The sequence below is a fragment of the Pleurodeles waltl genome, chromosome 10 (genome assembly GCF_031143425.1).
Source record: "Pleurodeles waltl isolate 20211129_DDA chromosome 10, aPleWal1.hap1.20221129, whole genome shotgun sequence".
Classification (NCBI taxonomy): domain Eukaryota; kingdom Metazoa; phylum Chordata; class Amphibia; order Caudata; family Salamandridae; genus Pleurodeles; species Pleurodeles waltl.
Genome location: NC_090449.1, coordinates 817,439,266 through 817,461,950, shown reverse-complemented (window position 1 = coordinate 817,461,950; position 22,685 = coordinate 817,439,266). Strand labels below are relative to the sequence as shown.

At 49.3% G+C, this 22,685-nt stretch overlaps 1 protein-coding gene across 2 annotated transcripts in view; it reads left to right on the top strand.

Moving 5' to 3' along the window:
* KIF15 (kinesin family member 15) overlaps nt 1-22,685 on the top strand; it is a 930,781-nt gene that overhangs the window by 715,019 nt on the left and 193,077 nt on the right. The window lies entirely within an intron of this gene.

Genomic DNA, 22,685 nt, shown 5'->3' with positions numbered 1-22,685 from the left:
CAGAGGTCGCTGTGGGGTACAAGGGGGGTCAACTCTGGCTACTCACGGGCTCGCAGTCACCGGGGAGTCCTCCCTGTATAGTTAGTTTTCCGCAGGTCGAGCCGGGGGCGTCGGGTGCAGAGTGGAAAGTCCCACGCTTCCGGCGGGAAAAGTGTGGTCTTTAAAAGTTGCTTCTTTGTTGCAAAGTTGCAGTTTTGTTGAACAGGGCCGCTGTTCTCGGGAGCTTCTTGGTCCTTTTAGATGCAGGGTAGTCCTCTGAGGCTTCAGAGGTCGCTGGACCATGTGGGATGCGTCGCTGTTGCAGTTTTTCTCGAAGTGGGGAGACAGGCCGGTAGGGCTGGGGCCAAAGCAGTTGGTGTCTCCGTCTTCTCTGCAGGGCTTCAGATCAGCAGTCCTTCTTCGTCTTCAGGTTGCAGGAATCTTATTTCCTAGGTTATGGGGTGCCCCTAAATACTGAATTTAGGAGTGAGTTTAGGTCTTGGGAGGGCAGTAGCCAATGGCTACTGTCCTTGAGGATGGCTACACCCTCCTTGTGCCTCCTCCCTGATGGGAGGGGGCACATCCCTATTCCTATTGGGGGAAGCCTCCAAAATCAAGATGGAGGATTTCTAAAGGCAGGGGTCACCTCAGCTCAGGACACCTTAGGGGCTGTCCTGACTGGTGGATGACTCCTTGTTTTTCTCATTATCTCCCCTGGACTTGCCGCCAAAAGTGGGGGCTGTGTCCAGGGGGCGGGCATCTCCACTAGCTGGAGTGCCCTGGGGCATTGTAACACGAAGCCTGAGCCTTTTGAGGCTCACTTCTAGGTGTTACAGTTCCTGCAGGGGGGAGGTGTGAAGCACCTCCACCCAGAGCAGGCTTTTGTTTCTGTCCTCAGAGAGCACAAAGGCCTTCACCACATGGGGTCAGAAACTCGTCTCTCAGCCGCAGGCTGGCACAGACCATTCAGTCCTGCACTGAACAATTGGCTAAAATACAGGGGGCATCTCTAAGATACCCTCTGTGTGCATTTTTTAATAACTCCAACACTGGCATCAGTGTGGGTTTATTATTCTGAGAAGTTTGATACCAAATTTCCCAGTATTCAGTGTAGCCATTATGGAGCTGTGGAGTTTGTTTTTGACAAACTCCCAGACCATATACTTAATATGGCCACACTGTACTTACAATGTCTAAGAATAGACTTAGACACTGTAGGGGCATATTGCTCATTCAGCTATGCCCTCACCTGTGATATAGTGCACCCTTCCTTAGGGCTGTAAGGCCTGCTAGAGGGGTGACTTACCTATGCCACAGGCAGTATTTTTTGTGCATGGCATCCTGAGGGGGATGCCATGTCGACTTTGCCTTTTTCTCCCCACCAACACACACAATCTGCAATGGCAGTGTGCATGTGTTAGGTGAGGGGTCCGTAAGGGTGGCACAACACATGCTGCAGCCCTTAAAGAACTTACCTGGTCACAGGGCCCTTGGTACCACTGGTACCTTTCACAAGGGTCTTATCTGTGTGCCAGGGGTGTGCCCATTGTGGAAACAATGGTACATTTTAGGTAAAAACACTGGTGCTGGGGTCTGGTTAGCAGGGTCCCAGCACGTTTCTCAGTCAAGTCAGCATCAGTATCAGGCAAAAAGTGGGGGGAAACTGCAACAGGGAACCATTTCCTTACAGATGTCTTCCTCAATTACTTCTTTTTAGGTGCAGTGACATCATGTTCCTTCCAAAGAGGTCAGGTTTCAAACCCTACGGAGATTGTGAAGGACAGACGTAATGATAAATATTGGGTGTCTGGGGTCAGAGCTCAACACCAACTCATGCGAGTTGTGCCTAAGCATGCTCCCAAAGAGCAGGAGGGTAAGCTCTTTATGGCCAGTGCTTGTGTCGACCACCGAACCAGAAGAAATGTTATACCTAGTTTGAAGCTGCCAGTCGCCATCATCAAGGGATAAATGGCAAAAACACATAAGGAAAAAACATGCAGAATTCTCAAGACAGCACTCTTCCAGTGGTAAATTGCATAGCCAATCCCAGACTCCAGCAAATTAGCCTTCAGAGTGCAAATTACAGATTATCCTGACTGAAGACCCTGCAACTCCAACTGACCCATGCTGATGCTGATCAATTGGATGCCTCAAGAGCTACCTCAGAGCCAAGGCTCCCAGGGTATAGGAAATTGGTGTTCTGGTTGGAGGGTTGAAACCCTACTGAAGCAGCAACCACAATTCATATCGGGATAAAACACCAGCAGACCCTAAATTAACCTGTGCTCAACCCTCTGTTAGCTTGGCACAAAAGCAGGTGGGCAGTGTGTAAAGTATTTGATAGAGACTTCTAGCTGCAGCTTCCTTACCTTCGAATTCCCTGGCGTCCGCTTCGAATCCTGAGTTTTTTCTGAGCAGTACCCTGCGCGCGTGCCGTCAGGTGTCGTCATTCAGATCCGCGTGCGTCGACCAGATCCGCGTGTGTCAGTGTCGTTGGAGCCGTCTATGATGTCACGGTTGTCTATATAGACGCCGTCTCGGCGCGCGTACTTCAGTTCTTTTCCTTCTGCGCCGGTTAAGCGCAGTTTTGGAAAGAGCTACCCTGCTTTGTCAACGCTTTTTTGACTGTTTGAAGTCATGTCTTCGAGAAAGACAGGATTCAAGCCGTGTGGTGCGTGTCATCGCACTATGTCTGTGACTGATCCGCACCGTGTTTGTCTTTGGTGCCTGGAGAAGGACCACGATTCCACCCCGTGCTCCGACTGTCTGGCCATGGCGCCGAAGGCCTTGAGGGAGAGATGCCTTAAGCTTCTTGCAGCCCGACATTCATCTTCGGTCGGCGCGACTCCGCGGAGGAGGTCGCGGCACCGCTCCCGGAGCCCCAAGTCCTCTTCCTCGCATTCGAGGTCATCCTAAGGTAAGAGGCACAAGAAGAAGAAGAAGTCCAAGCGGACTTTGTCTTCGCCATGCCTGTCGGACGACGAGGCATCTAGGGAACGTTGACGTTCCGAGTGCGGTTCTGCAGAGCCGTCTCCAGGATTGATTCTGCGTCTTCCCTCCTTTCCGGGGACCGGATCGACCCCCGCTCAAATAAGAGTTTTTCGAGGCCATGCGTCTTGTTTTTGAGCGGGCTGCACCCTCGGGTGGGTCTTCGGGCCCGTGGGGTCAGCAGGGGCCCCTTCGGATTAGACGCCGGTGGCTTCGGCCTCGGCGCCGTTGGGGACCCCAGGATCCGATACCGGATCCGGACCGGTGCCGGTCTCTCACAGTCGACCTCCTTCGGTGCAGGGTCCGATGTCGCCGATTCCGCCACCGGTGCCCACCAGTGGCAGCCCCATCCTTATTCCGGATGATCCGGAGCAACGTCGTACAACGTCGACTTCGACGGAACCAATTCGGCCCAGATCATTGTCTGAGCATTATTTAGATCAGCCAGACGCATGAGAGGAATGTGAGGGGTCTGAGGACCCTTTAGAATCTGGATTGCAACAGGACTGGTATGAGGATCTAGGGGAGGCCAGTGGACTGGACACGTCTCCAGATACTGATATGCTCTCTCCTCCTAATGTGGCTACGGAGGAGGGTGCTTCTTTGGCTATGCTGGTGCGTAGGGCAGTTGAGGTCTTGGACCTAGATTTGCCTATGGTGCCAGTCAGGAAGAATATCCTGACAGAAGTGCTTCAGCCGGGAGTGACAACATCAGAGCCGTTGATGCCCTGCAATGAGGCTCTTACAGACGTCGTTCTGGGTATGTGGTCCAAACCCAGCACAGGGGCTCCTGTGAATAGGACGGTCGGCCACCGCCATATGTCTGCTCCCAGCGACCCTAGTTTCCTGACACAACACCCCACTCCTGAGAGCTTGGTTGTCCAAGCCTCTACTTCCTGTGGTGCCTTCCCTTCCGCTCCCCCGGATAGGGAATCCAAGAGGCTGGATCAGCTTGGGAATAAGATTTTTTCTTCCACCAGCCTGGCATTGAGGTCCGTAAACACCTCTTGCCTATTGGGCCGTTATTCTCATACTTTATGGGATACGGTGGCACAGGGGCTGCCCCAGGTCCCGGAAGGCATACGGGACACTTTCACCCAGGCTGTCAAGGATGGGAGAGATGCAGCCAAGTTTACGATCCGGTGTGGTTTGGACACGACCGACTCTCTGGGCTGAGCGATTTCATCGTCAGTGGCCCTACGTCGCCACGCCTGGCTTCGTTCTACTGGTTTCTCAGGGGATGTCCAGTCCAGCTTGATGGACATGCCCTTTGATGGCTCTCGCCTTTTTGGCGAAAAGGCAGACTCCGCGCTTGAGAGGTTCAAGGATTCTCGAGCCACGGCCAGTCTTTCGCCCCTTTCGAGGCTTCGGAAGGGGCGTGGTACTACGCCAGCCACAGTTCAGCCACCGTCCTCAGGCTTCACAGCATCCCGGAAGAGGACGTGGTCGTGGTACCATCAGACCCAGAGGGTCTGACCAGAGGTCGGCCGCCACACAGCCCTCCTCCACTGCGCCCAAGCCCTCCTAGTATGGTTCTGCGGGATCATGTCCGTCCAGTTGGAGGGAGGATTCGTTTTCATCTCCCTCACTGGCTTTCCATCACCATGGACAAGTGGGTCCTGCAGATCATACGGAAAGGCTACACCCTTCCCTTCCAGTCTTTCCCTCCTTCTATCCCTCCGACAAAGGAATGGCTGATGGAGGACCATCTAGTTTTGCTCCACGAGGAAGTTACAGTTCTCTTGGCCAAGGGAGCCATAGAAAGAGTCCCAGTATCAGAAATAGGCAGTGGTTGTTATTCCCGCTACTTTCTGGTTCCCAAAAAGAACAAAGGCCTACGCCCTATCTTGGATTTAAGGGACGTCAATCTCTTGCTCAAGAAGGAGAAATTCAAGATGCTCACTCTTGCTCAAGTTTTGTCTGCCCTAGACCAAGGAGATTGGATGGTAGCGTTGTATTTGCAGGATGCGTATTTCCACATTCCTATCCTGCCAGCCCACAGGCGTTACCTGCGTTTCAAGGTGGGCCACGAGCACTTTCAGTTTACAGTGCTTCCTTTCGGCCTCACCATTCCCCATCGAGTGTTCACAAAGGTGATGGCGGTGGTGGCAGCTCATCTGCGCAAGTCAGGGATTTCAGTCTTCCCCTACCTAGACGATTGGCTGTTGAAGGCTCCTACGCCCCAGGCTCTTGTCACCCACCTCCATACGACGGCAGACCTCTTGCATTCGCTGGGGTTCACTATAAATGTGCCGAAGTCACACCTGTCTCCCTCTCAGAAGCTCACTTTCATCGGAGCTGTTCTGGACACAGTGCAGTATTGGGCTTGTCCTCCCAAACAGTGGGTCCAGGATATTCAGGTTATGATACCGATGTTTCGGCCTCTATCCTGGATTTCGGTGAGACAGACTCTGAGGCTGCTCGGACTGATGGCTTTCTGCATCCTGTTGGTCAAGCATGCCAGATGGCGCATGAGGGCTCCGCAGTGGGACCTGAAGTTCCAATGGGCACAGCATAAGGCAAATCTTACCGATGTGGTTCAGATCTCGGAGGGGACTGCAAAAGATCTGCAGTGGTGGTTAGTGAACTGCGATTGGGTCAAAGGCAGACCCCTCTCCCTTCCCCAACCAGATCTAATGGTAGTGACAGATGCGTCACTTCTGGGATGGGGCGGCCATCTAGGGGAGGTGGAGATCAGAGGTCACTGGTCTCCGGCGGAATCGGGGCTCCACATCAACTTGCTGGAGCTTCCGGCGATCCGGCTAGCATTAAAAGCATTTCTTCCTGTTGTGAAAGGGAAGGTGGTGCAGGTGTTCACGGACAACACTAACGCAATGTAGTACTGCAACAAGCAGGGCGGGGTGGAGTCGTGGACCCTTTGTCAAGAGGCTTTCCGTCTCTGGACATGGCTGGAACAGCAGGGCCTGACCCTGGTGGTTCAACACCTGGCAGGTTCTCTGAACGCCAGAGCAGACGAACTCACCCGAAAATGCTTAGAGGATCACGAATGGTGTCTCCATCCGGAGGTGGCGCAAGGACTCTTTCAGCAGTGGGGAGAGCCTTGGTTAGATCTGTTCGCCTCCGCAGAGAACGCGCAATGTCAGCAGTTTTGCCAGTTGGAGTTTCCAAGGGGGCTATCGCTAGGCAACGCTTTTCGACGCAAATGGAGTTCAGGCCTCCTGTACGCCTTTCCGCCTATACCACTTCTGTCCAGAGTTCTCAAGAAAATCAAGAACGACTGGGCGCAAGTAATCCTGGTGGCTCCGGATTGGGCACGGAGAGTTTGGTATCCAGAGCTTCTCAAAATGAGCATCGGTCCTCCAATCAGGTTGCCTCTTCGGATGGATCTTCTGTCGCAGCAGCAGGGGAAGGTTCTCCACCCGAACCTGTCAACTCTGCGCCTTCATGTGTGGAGATTGAGCGGCGACAGTTGATGGTTTATGACCTCCCTCCCGAAGTCTGTGATGTCATTCTGGCAGCCAGGCGTCCCTCTACTAAGTCGATCTACGTCTGCCGTTGGAAACGTTTTGTTTCATATTGTACAGAGATCTATTGATCCTCTTTCTTCTTCTCTGTCTAACATCCTTTTGTTTATATTGTCTCTCGCCCGACAGGGTTCCTCCTTGGGGACTCTCAAGGGCTATCTTGCAGCCTTATCGGCTTTTCTTCAGTTGCCCGATCAACCATCTCTGTTTAAATCACTTATAGTACAGAGGTTTTTGAAGGGGCTTGTGCATCTATTCCCGCTTGTGCCTTTTGTTGTGCCCCAGTGCGATCTTAATTTGGTTCTTACCTTCCTTATGTGTGCCCCCTTCGAGCCCTTGCATAACTGTCCTCTCCGGCTTCTTACTATTAAGACAGCCTTTTTGGTGGCAATTACATCTGCCAGGAGAGTGAGTGAGCTGCAGGCTTTATCTTCAAAGCCACCGTATCTCACGATATATCCTGACAAGGTAGTATTAAGAACTCGTGCCTCTTTCCTCCCCTAGGTGGTGACCCCTTTCCATCTGGGTCAAAACATCACCCTGCCCTACCTTCTTTGCACCTCCGCATCCCTCTAAGGAAGAGGAGCGTCTCCATCGGCTGGACCCAAAAAGAGCGTTATTGTTCTACCTTGACCGCACTAAAGAGTTCCGGGTGGACGACCAACTCTTTGTGGGGTACGTTGGTGCAAAGAAGGGTCGGGCGGTGCAGAAACGATCCATTTCGTGCTGGGTCGTTCTCTGTATAAAAATCTGCTACAATTTGGCCAAGAAGCAGCCTCCTGAGGGCTTGAGAGCTCATTCTACTACGGGGAAAGCTGCTACCACTGCGTTAGCACGTGGCGTACTGGTGCTGGACATCTGTCAGGCTGCAACGTGGGCTTCTTTGCACACGTTTGCAAAACACTTCTGCCTGGATAGTCAGGTGAGAAGAGAGGGGCATTTTGCCCGGTCTGTTTTGCAGGACTTTCTGGTGTAAAAATCTCCTTCAGACCCACCGCCTTGGGTTATAGCTTGGGTATCTATTCTAAGGTAAGAAAGCTGCAGCTAGAAGTCTCTATCAGATGAACAAGTTATTTATCTTCGGTAAGGAGGTATCTGGTAGAGAGACTATCTAGCTGCAGATTCCTTACACCCGCCCAAGACTCCCCGCTCTGCGGATATTTTTCTTAGGTAGATATACATATATGTATAAATGTATTTGTGTACATATGTATATTTTTTATCTTGGCATTTTTGCCTTTCTTAAAGGCATGAAAGAATTTTTACTTCAAACAGTCAAAAAGGTAAAATCCATAATGGTTGGTTCTTCCATGACTCTGCGCTTCTGGCGTGGGAAGTTGTGGAAAAGAACTGACGTACGCGCGCCGAGACGGCATCTATATAGACAACCGTGACGTCATAGACGGCTCCAACGATGCTGACGACACACGCGGAGCTGGTCGACACACGCGGATCCGAACGGCGCCGCCCGACGGCTCGCGCAGGGTACTGCTCAGAAAAAACTCCGGATTCGAAGCAGACGCCACGGAATTCTAAGGTAAGGAATCTGCAGCTAGATAGTCTCTACCAGATACCTCGTTACCGAAGGTAAGTAACTTGTTTATTTATGCAGAACTTCAAACAGTAATACAGTAAAACCACAAGAAAAATACCACACCAATTCAGAAAAATAGGATGAAGTTTAATAAATAATTTGAGAAATTACAAATATCCAATTAGAACCGGGGATATGCAATTTCAAATATTTCATGTAAGTTTAGGGCCTAATACCCCAAAGCGCCACTCAAGGCTATCTGTTAATGTGAGATCGGGTGAAAGTCACAAGCTCAGGCTGAAAGCGATGGACTGTGGGCCAGATATAGGGATTATACAACAGACAAGAGGTGGTAGATGCCATAAGCTCGCATATCCAATCAAATGTGTATACAGTGTTCAACATTAGCCTTGATAAAGTCAATGTGACGAAGCATGTGTCGGCTGTAAGCTGTGTATTGGACCTATTCCTTCTTGATAAGAATAAACTTTATCATCACCAACTACGTGACTTTGGACCTTTGTAGGAAGTTGGCTCTGTATATACTATTTCAAAGTAAGAAATAGTGTGCACAGAGTCCAAGGGTTCCCCTTAGAGGTAAGATAGTGGCAAAAAGAGATAATTCTAATAATCTATTTTGTGGTAGTGTGGTCGAGCAGTAGGCTTATCAGAGGGTAGTGTTAAGCATTTGTTGTACACACACAGGCAATAAATGAGGAAAACACACTCAGACAATTCCAGGCCAATAGGTGTTTACATAGAAAAATATATTTTCTTAGTTTATTTTAAGTACCACAGGTTCAAGATTTACAAACAATACTTTAAATGAAAGGTATTTCACTTAGGTACTTTAGGAACTTTGAATTATCACAATAGCATGTACAGTTTTGGCAAAAATGGCAGTAAGCTATTTTAAAAGTGGACACTGCAAAAATCAACAGTTCCTGGGGAGGTAAGTAATTGTTAAATTCACAGGTAAGTAAAACACTTACAGGGTTCAAAGTTGGGCCCAAGGTAGCCCACCGTTTGGGGTTCAAGGCAACCCCAAAGTTACCACACCAGCAGCTCATGGCCGGTCAGGTGCAGAGGTCAAAATGGTGCCCAAAACACATAGGCTTCATTGGAAATAGGGGTGCCCCGGTTCCAGTCTGCCAGCAGGTAAGTACCCGCGACTTCGGAGGGCAGACCAGGGGGGTTTTGTAGGGCACAGAGGGGGACACAAGCAGGCACAGAAAGTACACCCTCAGCGGCACAGGGGCGGCCGGGTGCAGAGTGCAAACAGGTGTCGGGTTTTCAATAGGAATCAATGGGGAGACCCGGGGGTCTCTTCAACGATGCAGGCAGGCACAGGGGGGCTCCTCGGGGTAGCCACGACCTGGGCTAGGCAGAGGGTCGCCTGGGGGTCGCTCCTGCACTGGAGTTCGGTTCCTTCAGGTCCTGGGGGCTGCGGGTGCAGTGTGGTTTCCAGGTGTCTGGTTCCTTGAAGCAGGCAGTCGCGGTCAGGGGGAGCCTCTGGATTTCCTCTGCAGGCGTCGCTGTGGGGGCTCAGGGGGGGGGGTCAACTCTGGCTGCTCGCAGTCGCCGGGGAGTCCTCCCTGTAGAGTTAGTTTCCCGCAGGTCGAGCCGGGGGCATTGGGTGCAGAGTGGAAAGTCTCACGTTTCCGGCGGTAAACATGTGGTCTTTAAAAGTTGCTTCTTTGTTGCAAAGAGTTGCAGTTTCTTGAACAGGGCCGCTGTTCTCGGGAGCTTCTCGGGAGCTTCTTGGTTCTTTCGATGTAGGGTAGTCCTCTGAGGCTTCAGGGGTCGCTGGACCCTGTTGGATACGTCGCTGTTGCAGTTTTCTTCGAAGTAGGGAGACAGGCCGGTGGGGCTCGGGCCAAATCAGTTGTCGTCTCAGTCTTCACTGCAGGGCTTCAGGTCAGCAGTCCTTCTTCTTTAGGTTGCAGGAATCTATCTTCCTCAGTTTTGGGAGCCCCTAAATACTCAATTTAGGGGTGTGTTTAGGTCTTGGGAGGGCAGTAACCAATGGCTACTGGCCCTGAGGGTGGCTACACCCTCTTTGTGCCTCCTCCCGGTGGGGAGGGTGGCACATCCCTAATTCTATTGTGGTACTCCTCCAAACTCAAGATGGAGGATTTCTAAAGGCAGGGGTCACCTCAGCTCAGGACACCTTAGGGGCTGTCCTGACTGGTGGGTGACGACTCCTTGTTTTTCTCATTATCTCCTCCAGCCTTGCCACCAAAAGTGGGGGCAGTGGCCGGAGGGGCGGGCATCTCCACTAGCTGGGATGCCCTGGGGCACAGTAACAATAGGGGTGAGCCTTTGAGGCTCACCACCAGGTGTAACAGTTCCTGCAGGGGGAGGTGAGAAGCATCTCCACCCAGTACAGGCTTTGTTCCTGGCCACAGAGTGACAAAGGCACTCTCCCCATGTGGCCAGCAACATGTCTAGTGTGTGGCAGGCTGGCAGAAACTGGTCAGCCTACACTAGAATTCGGATTAGTATTCAGGGGGCATATCTAAGATGCCCTCTTGCTGTACTTTACAATAAATTGCACACTGGCATCAGTGTGCATTTATTGTGCTGAGAAGTTTGATACCAAACTTCCCAGTTTTCTGTGTAGCCATTATGGAACTGTGGAGTTCGTGTTTGACAAACTCCCAGACCATATACTCTTATGGCTACCCTGCATTTACAATGTCTAAGGTTTTGCTTAAACACTGTAGGGGCATAGTGCTCATGCACATATGCCCTCATGTGGTATAGTGCCCCCTGCCGTAGGGCTGTAAGGCCTGCTGGAGGGGTGACTCACCTATGCCACAGGCAGTGTGAAGTTGGCATGGCACTCTGAGGGGAGTGCCATGTCGATTGTCTTTTTCTCCCCAACTGCACACATAAGCTGTGAGGCAGTGTGCATGTGCTGTGTGAGGAGTCCCCAGGGTGGCATAAGACATGCTGCAGCCCTTAGAGACCTTCCCTGGCATCAGGGCAACTGGTACCAAAGGTACCAGTTTCAAGGGATGTATCTGAGTGCCAGGGCTGTGCCAATTGTGGAAGCAAAGGTACAGTTTAGGGAAAGAACACTGGTGCTGGGGCCTGGTTAGCAGGGTTCCAGCACACTTTCAATCAAAACTTGGCATCAGCAAAGGCAAAAAGTTAGGGGATAACCATGCCAGGGAGGCATTTCCTTACATAGTTTAAAACTGCACACACAGGCTGCAATGGCAGGCCTGAGACCTGTTCAAAAGGGGTACTTTAGTGAATAGCACGATACGTGCTCCATGGCCACTAGTAGCATTTAATTTACAGGCCCTGGGTACAGATAGTACCACTTTGCTAGGGACTTACAAGGAAATTGAATGGGCCAATTGGGTGTAGGCCAATTTTACCATGTTAAAAGAAGGCATCATAAGCACATGGAGTCCTAGAAGCCAACGTTAAGGGGCTCAGAAAACAAGAGGGTGAAGGCAAAAAGTTTGCGGATTACTCTGCAGAGGGGGCCAAGTCCAATCCAGGGCCTACCCAGAGTTCCCAACTGTGGGAGTGAATCTGTGTTTTTCTTTAATGGTGGTGTTCAATGTTTTTTAAATGGCCATGATCCCTCACTGGAGTCCCTGTCGAACCTCTAGAGATGCCTTACACTCTGCAGCCAGGAGGGCTTATGTCAGCGCTGTTCATCCCTTTCTTACTCCTTCCAACAATGCCTTAAACAATGGGCCTGCCTCCGCTCTCCTCCCATTTGCTGACCCGTCATACGGGAGCCAGTTTAGAGATTTCCTATTGGGTGTGATGTGTTGGTTTTGTTTAGATCCAGTGATGAGCCTTGCAGCCGACTTAAGAGAGGCTGTTAAAGGAGCTGTCTTGGATCTGGGCAGTCCGCAAAGGGTTGTACTTCCACAGTCCAACCTGGAAATCACTAGTGCTTGCTCGGCACACTTAGTCATTGAGAGGAAGGGCTTTTTTTTTTCTGAAGATGTTCAATTGGAGGTTTGCTCCTTTTTTTGGCAGCACTGATGTGCTTCCGCATGTTCAGGTTCTTGTCTCGAATTACTCCCAGTGATCTTGCGGAATGTATAACAAGTGGCAAGCAGCTAAGAGCTGCTATTTGCTTGAGCCATTCCTCCGTTTTTGAAGTTTAAGTTGGGGGACCTGACTACGTCAGGGTGAGACTTTCAGGTACAATTGTGTGTATCAGTGTACAGGTGATAGTGGATGTTGGATGATCTCAGAATTTCCGTTAAAGGCTCTATGAACAGGTAAAAGAGATTGGGTGCGAGTGAGGATCCCTGTGGAACCCCTAATGTGACCAGAGTGGACCTAGACAGGGACTGATTGTAAAAGGTTGGCCTGGTGTGTAGTGGGTACCTATGGTACTTACACCTTATACCAGATCCAGTTATCCCTTTAGTGTAGTGTAGGCAGTGTCTAGAAGCCAGGCTTCTAGAGGTAGCTGTGGGTGAGCAGCCACGGCTTATCTAGGAGGCATGAAAAACTCATGCAATACCACTGTAGGCACACGTAGTACTCACACACATGAAAGAAACACTCAGTGTTACAAAAATAAAGGTACTTTGTTTTGGTGACACAAATACCAAAAATACCAGAGAGACTATACTCCAAGAGGTAAGTAATAGACAAATTATATACACTAGGGTGCAGAAATAGGAATAAAAATAGTCAGTAAAAAGTGCAATTAGTGAAAATCACAATATTTGGAATTGGGCCTAGGGGGAGCACAAACCATATACTAAGAAAGTGGAATGCGAAAGTCGGTCCCCCACCTAGGCAAGTGTAATGTGTAGAGGGGAGCTGGAAGTACTAGGAAAGCCCAAAGGTAAGTACCCCAACCAAACCCAGCGACCAGGAAAACAGGAGTAAATCACAGTAAGTTTCCAGGATCACACACAGAGAAGTAAAGAAGAACTATGCAAAACCCAGAAGAGACTGCAAGACAACAGTGGATTCCTGGACAAGCAGACCTGTGGAAGAAGGGGACCAATTCCAAGAAGCACAGAAGAGTCCAGGAAGGGCAGGAGCCCTTACCCACCAGGATGAAAGTGCAAAAGGTGAACCACCGATGAGGAAGAAGAATCAGCACTGCACCCAAGAAGATGAAGTCGGGTTCCTGGAGGGTACAGGTGCAGTCCCACGCTGGATGGAGGATTGAAGTTGGGTTTGCGTCGTCTGACTCCTCCAACAAGCCTTGGCACACGCAAACCTCGCGGTTAGCGGTGCTGCCGGGGACCAGGACGGACCAGGTCCCAGGAGGGGGAGTCGGAGGGGACCCTCAGCAACACAAGAGCCCACAGAGAACCAGGCAGTGCTCACAGGAGTCCCTCAGGACATGGACACGAGAGCTGCAGAAGAGGCTCACGCAGCACTATGAAAAAGACTATCACGCCGGCGGAGAACCACTCGGGGAGCTGTGCGCGCAGGATAGAGTGCAGGGGGCTTGAGTTTCAAGATGCACGAAGATCTTGGAGGAAGGATGCCATCAAGCCTCTGCAGCTGCAAATGACGTGGTGCACGGGGGTACTGTCCTGCGTGGGGAAGGAAGGGCTTACCTCCACCAAAGTTGTACAGTTGGAAGAGAGGACGGTCGGGACAACTTCAGTCCACAAACCTGTGATGCAGGATCCACGCAACTCAGCAGGAGAAGGGATCCACGTAGCCGGTCGTCCTCGCAGTTGTAGCCTGCAGAAGCAGGGGAGTGACTCCTTCACCCCAATGGAGATTCCTTCATTCTTCTGATGCAGGCAGAAGACGGGCTGTCCTCCGAGGATCCACGACCGGAGAAATGTTGCAGTTGCTAGAAGGAGCCAGAGTTACAATGTTGAAGAAGTCTTCTTGCTTCTTTGTTGCAGCATGTTGTATCCTGAAGAGTCCAGATGCAGGTGAGAAGTTGAAGTGAAGGATGCAGAGGATTCCTGCTGGAGTCTTGCAATCCGAATCTGAGGAACCACCCAGAGGAGAGACCCTAAGCATCCCTGAAAGGGGGATTGGTCACCAGCTGGGTGACCACCTATCAGGAGGGGGTTCTGACGTCACCTGCTGGCACTGGCCACTCAGATGCTCCCAGGGTTTCCTGCCAATTTTGAATCCAAGATGGCAAACCCAGGGACCCTCTTGAGGAGCTCTGAGCACCACCCCTGGGGTGGTGATGGACAGGGCAGTGGTCACGCCCATTTCCTTTGTCTAGTTTTGTGCCAGAGCAGGGAGTGGGATCCCTGAACCGGTGTGGACTGGTTTATGCAAGGAGGGCACCAAATGTGCCCTTCAAAGCATTTCCAGTGGCTTGGGGAGGCTACCCCTCCCAGACTGTAACGCCTATTTCCAAAGGGAGATGGTGTAACACCCCTCTCCCAAAGGAAATCATTGGTTCTGCCTTCCTGGGCTCGAGGTTTTCAAGCAACAGGCGGGCAGAAACCTGTCTGGGAAGTGGCAGCAGCTTGGGTTGCCTGAAAACCTTCAGAAGGCTGAAATGGCAATATTGGGGGTCCTCTAAGGAGCCCCCAGAGTGCATGGAATCATACAACCAGTGCTTTCAAAAGCCTTGGGGTATGATTCCAACATGTTTGATACCACACATGCCTATGTTCAGAGTTACCATTATGTAGTATGTAGCTGGGCATAGGTAGTGACCTATGTCAAGTATACTCGTACAATGACGTCCCCATACTCACAATGTCTGGGAAAATGGGCCTGGAGCTTGTGGGGGAACCTCTGTTAGTGCAGGGGTGCCCTCCCTCATGGGTACTTTGCACCCTGCCTTCTGGGATAGGAGGCCTACTGTAGGGGTGACGTATAAGTGACCTGGTGTAGTGAAAGATGGCAGTGAAAGGGTGCTTGCATCTTTTCACACAGGCTGCAATGGCACTCCTGCAGAAGCCTTTGCATGGGCTCCCTATGGGTGGCAAAATATATGCTGCAGCCCATAGGGATCCCCTGGAACCCCAATGCCCTGGGTTCCTAGGTACCATATACTAATATACTAAGGACTTACAATGAGGCATCAGTGTGCCAATTGTAGGTTAAATACAGAGTTTTAAGAGAGAGAGCATAATCACTTGGGGTCCTGGTTAGCAGGATCCCAGTGGACACAGTCAAGCAAGCTGACATCAGGCAGAAAAAGGGGGTAACCATGCTCAAAAGAGGGTACTTTCCTACACTGATTGAAGAGTTTTGTTAGTTTCAATTCGTCTCGGCAGGCATTCATATTATCGCACACAAGGCAGGCAGTGTCGAGGTTAGCGCTTCGATTAATTTGGAAAAAGGCAACGAGTGACTCCCTTGGAGAGTCACTAAATTGGATTATCGAGATTTTATTTTGGTGCATGGCAGCAGGCATCGGCGGAACTTCAGATGTCCTGCATTTTGATAACAGTTGCATGGCTTTTAATGGCAGGTTTTAAATCATGTGGCAAATCTTACACAGCTGTTTCCCCTCACATTTTTATCTCCCTCTGTCTCCTCGGTCTGCTCTGTTTCTACTCTGGACTATCCATCTGTCTCGAATATTAATTAGTGCAGGACAGAGGCAGCTCCAGCTTCTGGTGTGCCCTGGTCAGGACTGGCAAAGGACCGAAACCGCGACATTAAGAGTGAGCGTTGTGCGACCTTAAGCAAGTCGTTCCGGTGCACGAGTTTAAAAACCGAAAACTAAAATAAACAATTTAAAAACAAGTGATTAAAATGTATAAAATAGGAGTATGAAGGGTAACAATCATAATGGTTGACATCCCTGGAATAATTTCTAAACTGTGTGTTTGCGTCATCTTGCTTATCATAACTTCCGGACACATTTACAGAACAGAAGCACATGCTAGAAACATGCATTTCATGGAGTCACAGATCATCACTTGTTGCATGTACAAACACCAATGTTTTCAAGCAAAAATGAAAAGGATCTCTGCATTAGAAGACATGTGTTTACGACCTCCTCATGGTAAGAAATATACATGGAAAAAGCACCCATGATAATTGGTATGAAATGGGTGTATTTCATGGTGTGGGTGTGTGACCTCACCATGTAATGCACTTACCAGTGTCTTTAGGACCAGTAGGTTTTGATTATTAAACCCTCTAACTCAACCATGCGGAGATGTGGCACTGAGCAGCAAGGCTTACACAAAAGAGCAAATGTTAAGCATAAAAACCTCATGAAAACAACAAGACAATCAGGAAAGCCAACTTCAGTTTATAAAAATAAACTGTATTGTGTATATCTAGCCACCAGAACGAAAAATATCTGCTGAAGGATTTTTCAAGGTACAGTAAATTTGCATTTTTTTTAACTCAAACTCAAACAAGCACTGGCTTATTCAACACATTTCAGTCTTAGTTTTTTAGCAAAACGTTTTGGCGACTTGTATTGCAGTCAGAGTTACTCTGGGGGACCAACACTGTTAAGGAGCCAGTCGGGGGGGGACCAGTTAGGCTAGCAGAAACAGTCATATATGCAGATGAAGCAGTCTTTGGTTGGTCCCACACACTTTTATTCTTTGCTAAGAAGTAGTCCTATGCAAGGTATACGGGATGCTGAAGATGCTTAAGGATGCTGTGGATGCGATGCCACTGACTGGGGTCCTTCTGTGGCTACTCAGTCCACGAGGGGGTGAGATGGGTCCAAGTCGCATGGTTGACATCCCTCAAAGTCCTCTCAGTCCTGTGGTCGGGTGGTGGTGGTGAGTCCAGTCACCACTGGGCTACCAGTCACCAGGTATCACAGTCACAACCAAACCCTCCCCTGGGCAAGAACTATTCTTCTGGGCAACCAGGTTGCATTCCGACACCTCTCCGGGTCCAGCAGACATGGATGCAATTTTGAGCGTCAGGTTCTAGTCTCTAGTGCTGCATGGCTGAAGTCTGATACCAGCTTACCCCAGCAGGCTTCTTCAGCTGTTGTAGCCCTGTGCCGCGAACATGAAGCCAGCCAACTGACCCTTGGAGTTTCTTGCTTTGGCTGGGCTCCGGAGACCACTTCTGCAGGACGCAGGAGGTGCACTCCATTCTTCTTTGCCAACCACCAGGTTCCACAGGTGTGGTCCATGCCAGTGCAGCCTCTTTGTCAGTTCCCTTGCACAGTAGGGCAGTCATTTGGTGCAGTTCTCCAGCCCACCGAGATCGGAGTAAGCGTTGCAAATTGGGTATAACCCAATTAAACATACACCATTCAAGGGTCAGATCACGTGGACAAAGTCCTGATTATGAGGGGTCAGGGCATTAGAGTCATTATACCAGCACAGAGTAGTCGAAATGGGGGCAAAAAGTGGATGTGAAGCTGCAAAAAGCCTGTTTCCTTACAGAATGTTTTATGATTATCTATAGGAAAGGCCCTGCAGTGTTTCTATTGTGTATAATTTTATATTTCTTAGAATCTAATGCTTTTGTGCATTTTTTTGTCATTTAAAACGTGCAAGTATAAACTTTCATTTTCAAAGGTGTCATAAACCGACCAACCAGTATTTTTTTTTTTTTTTTTTTTTTTTACTAGTGCCAATGTTCCATGAATCCTAAAATGAATCAGAAATTGACTTAATTTAATAAATACTTTTAAAAGCTTGTGTAATCTGTATTTTGTCATTCGGTCCCATGAACTGACAGAGGACCTTTTCCCAAATTAAACTGTCAAGCACAGAATATGCAGTGAATTCACAGCATGATGACCTCTATGGGCTATTTGAAAACTGCAGTTTTATCAGAGAAAACTATAATCAGCATGGTGGTTAATGAGATTCTTCAAAACCTTAGCCAGTGAAGGTAGGTGAGAGATTGTCCCTCTTTGTGATGCGTTTGCTTAAAAAGTTGCAAAATATCTTTCCACCCACTCCTTTAATTATGTCAGTGAGACCTCAACTTAGCCCTCACATTCCTAATGTGTGCACCCTTTGAATCGCTGTGTAGCTGTCCATCCTCGCTTCTCACCTTCAAGATTCTTTTTCTCTTCACCCAAAATTGGCGCGGTTTGTGAGCGAACTACAAGCTCTCTCCACCAACCTGCCCTACACCACATTCTTCCCAGATAAGCTGATTCTGAGAGAGAGTCTTGTTTCTTCCGAAAGTTATTAACTCCTTTTCATGTCAGCAAAAGTATTATCCTCCGCTCTGCCCTTCTAATGAGGAGGAGAGACGCCATCATTTGGATCCTAAAGGACCTCTTAGCTTTTATATTGATCGTACCAGAGGGCATTGTGTGGACAATCAGTTCTTCATTAGATTTACAAGGGTGAAAAAAGGTTAAGCAGTGCAAAATAGGACAATTTCTATTTGGATTGTGCTCTGCATCAAAATATGCAATGCATTTTCAAGATTCAACACCCAAAAGGCCTGTGGGCTCATTGCACCAGAACTAAGCCTGCTCCCACTGCTTTGGCAAGCAGAATGCCTGTTTTGGACATTTACCAGGCTGTTTGAAAGGTGTAACTCCACACGTTCACAACGCACTACTGTTTGGACAGCTAGGTCCATTGAGATGTGCACTTTGCCAGCTTGGCCCTGCCGCAAATGTTGGTTTGAGCCACTCCCAGGTTCTCCCCTTGGAGGTACTGCTTTGGTATTTATGCATAAGTGGAGGAATCTGCAGATAGAAGTAACTATCTGAAGAACAAGTTAGATTCTAAGACTCTGTTTCTGGTTGATACTCTACCCTCCTGCTCAGTGAACTGGGTTATTTTTCCATCCAGTAAGGTCCCAAGTTTAGAGATCTCCACACCAATTAAAGCCAGTTTGCTATTGGGCTCCATGGTTGGGGGCTCAGACAGCCTAAGAAAGCAACTTACATTAGCACGCATGGGTGACACTTATATGCAACTTTGGTAGAGACGTCCGAAGCAGAATGAGGTTGGCACAGAGCCATATGATGCCACCTATGGAAGAAAGTTTCCAGACCCAGTCTGACTCTTGGGAGAATATAAAAAAAAATATGTAATCTGTGATTAGAGTATCTACCAGAAAGTATGTTACCAAAGGTAAGTAACTTGTTTGGTGTGTCCTTGCTGGCACACAGCCGCACTATACGGGTGGGGGAGGATCTAATATTTCCTCCAGGGGAGGCAACCCATCCCTTCAGACAAATAGGTCCATTGGTGCTTCACCCTCCTATTTCTTACTACCCCGCCGCATCTTTCACCATCATTAGGGTTGCTGACCGAGGTCCACCTGTATTGCAACAGCTATTGTAGGCCCTTCGGACGTGGGAATTGGATGTTACTTTCACTACTTCTTGGTGCTGAAGAAGAATGGAGGCCTTTGTCCTATTTTAGATCTCCTCCCTCTCAAGACCTTCCTTTAGAATGACAGACCCAAGATGTTCATGCTAGCCCAGGTCCTGTCTGTCTTAGACCCCAGCCACTGGATGGTAATGTTGGATGTGCAAAACTCTTATTTCCATAAACCCATCCTGTAGGCCTTCAGTGTGGTTCACAGTTGGTCAGGAGTATGTTCAGTTCTCAGTACTCCCTTTTGGTTTCACAAGTGGTAGTCATGAAAGTGATGACGGTGGTCGCAGCTCACCCTCAGAGGTTCTGGGGATAGCAGTTTTCCCCTACCTCTACATCTGGCTGTTGAAGGCGTGCTCATTTCAGGCAATTGTCAGCCACCTTCAGACGATATCTCCTGATAATGTTGGGGTTCACTTGACTCCCTCCCAGACCCTCCATTTTATTGGAGCTGTTCTCGACACGGTGCAGTTTTGGGCTTATCCTCCTGAGTGGCAAGTCCAGGATATTCAGGCTTCGATACCGATGTTTCAGCCTCTATCCTGGAATTTGGTGAGAATGACTCTGAGGCGGCTGGGCCACATGGCCTTTCTGAATCCTGCTAAAGGCACATGCCAGATGCGATATGCAGGTTCTGCAACGGGACCTGAAGTTTCTGTGGGCGCAGCATCAGGAGAATCTCTCCAACATGGTCCAGATCTCAGAGGGAACTGCTCACGATCTGCAGTGGTGACTCTTGAACCACAATTGGGTCAGAGGCAGGTCCTTGTCCCTTTCCCAACCATATCTGACAGTAGTAACAGATGCATCATTCCTGGGATGGAGTGGCCACATGGGAGAGGCAGAAATCAGATGTCCCTGGAGGAGTCCGGGCTCCACATCAGTCTTTTGGAGCTCAGGGCGATCAGACTGGCTTTGAAAGCATTCTTTCCCCCTCTCAAAGGGAAAGTAGTGCAAGTGTTCATGGACAACGCCTCAGTGTGTGAATGCAATAAGCAGGGCGGGGTCATAGACCCTTTGTCAGGAGGCTCTGTGCCTCTGGACATGGCTGAAACATCAGGACATTTCTCTGGTAGTTCAACACCTGGCAGGATCTCTGAACACCAGACTGGAGGACCTCAGCCCACAATGCCTGGTCGATCATGAATAGCGTCTCCATCCGGAGGGGGCAGAAGGTTTCTTTCAGCAGTGGGGGAGAGCCTTGGTTAGACCTGTTCACCTCAGCAAAGAACGCGCAGTGTCAGCTGTTTTGCATGTTGGCTTTTCCAAGGCAGCATTCACTCTGTGATGTTTGTCGCTTTTCGTCACAAGTGAAGTTCAGGCGTCCTGTACGCCTTTTCACCCATACTGCTTCTGCCCCGAGTTCTCAAGAAGGTCAAGAACGACTGAGCCTAAGTAATCCTTGTAGCTCCGGACTGAGCACAAAGAGTCTGGTATCCTGCGCTATTGAGCATAGACATCGATTCTCTGATCAGACTGCCCCTTCGGGAGGGTCTTCTGTTGCAGCAGCAGGGGAAGGTTCTCCACTTGAACATGTCCACTCTCTGCCTTCTTGCGTGGAGATTGAGTGGCAGCAGTTGACAGCTTTTGACCTTCCACTCAAAGTATGTGATGTTATCTTGGTAGCCAGGCATCCCTCCACCAAAACTGTATATGCCTGTTGTTGGCATAAATTTGTGGCATGGTACACAGACAAGTCTGTTGACTCCTCTCTGCCCCTCTTTCTTAGGTCCTCTTGTTTATACTTTCTTTGACCAGGCAGGGCTCTGTTTTGGACACCCTCAAAGTTTATTTGTATGCTTCTCTGCATTTCTGAGATTACCTGACGAACCCACTTTGTTTAAGTCAGGCTTGTCCTTTAACCTCCCACACCAAGAACATACCTCCAAGCACCTGAGGACCCACCACTGGCTCCCGATAGAAAAAACGAATCCCATTCGAGCTACTCCCCCATGCGTACAAAGCCATACATAACGTCGGACTAGCCTACCTGAACTACCGTGTCTCCATCCACACCCCGCCAGATACTTCCGCTCCACTCAACAGGCTCGGGCCACTATCCCTTGCATTCGGAAAACCACCGCCAGAGGACGATCCTTCACCTACATCGCAGCAAAGAGCTGGAACAACCTACCCCTACACCTCAGACAAAGCCCATCACTCACCATCTTCAGGAAGAACCTCAAGACGTTGCTTTTCGGATGAGGCTCCAAACCCCCCCTAACACACCTGCATCACCTAGCTTTGAGACCCTCACAGGTGAGTAGCCGTGCTCTACAAAACCTGATTACGTCTCCTATAGGTAAGTGGTTCCTTTAAGGGTCTTATGTGCATGTTTCTTCCATCCCCATTCATCATGCCCCGATGGGATTTGAATTTGGTTCGGACATTTCTCATGTGTGCTCCCTTTGAGCCAGTTCACAATTGTCCTCTCAAGCTTCTAGCATTGAAAACAGCTTCCTTGTGGCCATTACATCTACCTGCAGAGTGAGCGAGCTGCAGGAATTGTCATCTACGCTACCCTTACTTTCCATCTATCCTGACTAAGTGGTGCTTTGAACCAGGGATTCCTTTTTGCCAAAAGCGGTAACACCCTTTCACGTAGGCCAATCCGTCACCTTGACTACTTTGATACACACCTTTACATCCTTCTAAGGAAGAGGAGAAATTCCAAGGCTTTGACCTAAAAAGAGAGTTGGTTTTCTACCTTAACTGTACTAAAGAGTTCCGGTGAATGATCAACTCTTTGTTGGGTATGTGGGTGCGAAGAAAGGTCGGGTAGCCCAGAAGAGAACCATCTCTAGATGGGTCATTCTCTGCATTAAAATGTTACGCGTTGGCTAAAAAGTAATCCTCGGAGGGTTTGCATGCTCACTTTTCCAGAACAACAACTGCAACCACTGTGTTAGCATGCAGAGTTCCAGTCCTGGACATCTGTCAGGTAGAAATGTGGGCATCTACTGCCTAGACAATCTGCTCCAAAGGGACAGGTACTTTACCCGTTCCGTCCTGCAGGACTTCTAGTATGATCTTGGTTTGCAGACCCTCCTCCGGAGTTGGTATTAATTGGGTATCTATTCTAAGGTAAGGAATCTGCAATGAAAAGTGTTTATTAGTTGAGCAAGTTACCTTTGGTAACACTTTATCTGGTAGAGACATATTCTAGTTGTAGATTTCTTACTGACCCTCTCATCCTCCTCGCTCTGCGAACTGATTTCTAGGGAGAGGGACTCCCCATTCAGGGCCCTAGTTTTTGACACACTAGTGGTTGGTGTTCTTTATGGCTTCACGCTTCTAGTGTGGAAAGTCAGGAAAAGAAACTGATGTCAGCATGCCACGGTGGTGCCTATATAGTTCACGCAACATCATATCCAGCGCGCACAACGACAGACTCAGAGCTGACCGACACCAGACAGTGCACAGGGGTACTGCTCAAGAAAAATCTCTGGATCCAGACTGATGCCTGGGGGAAATTCTAAGTTG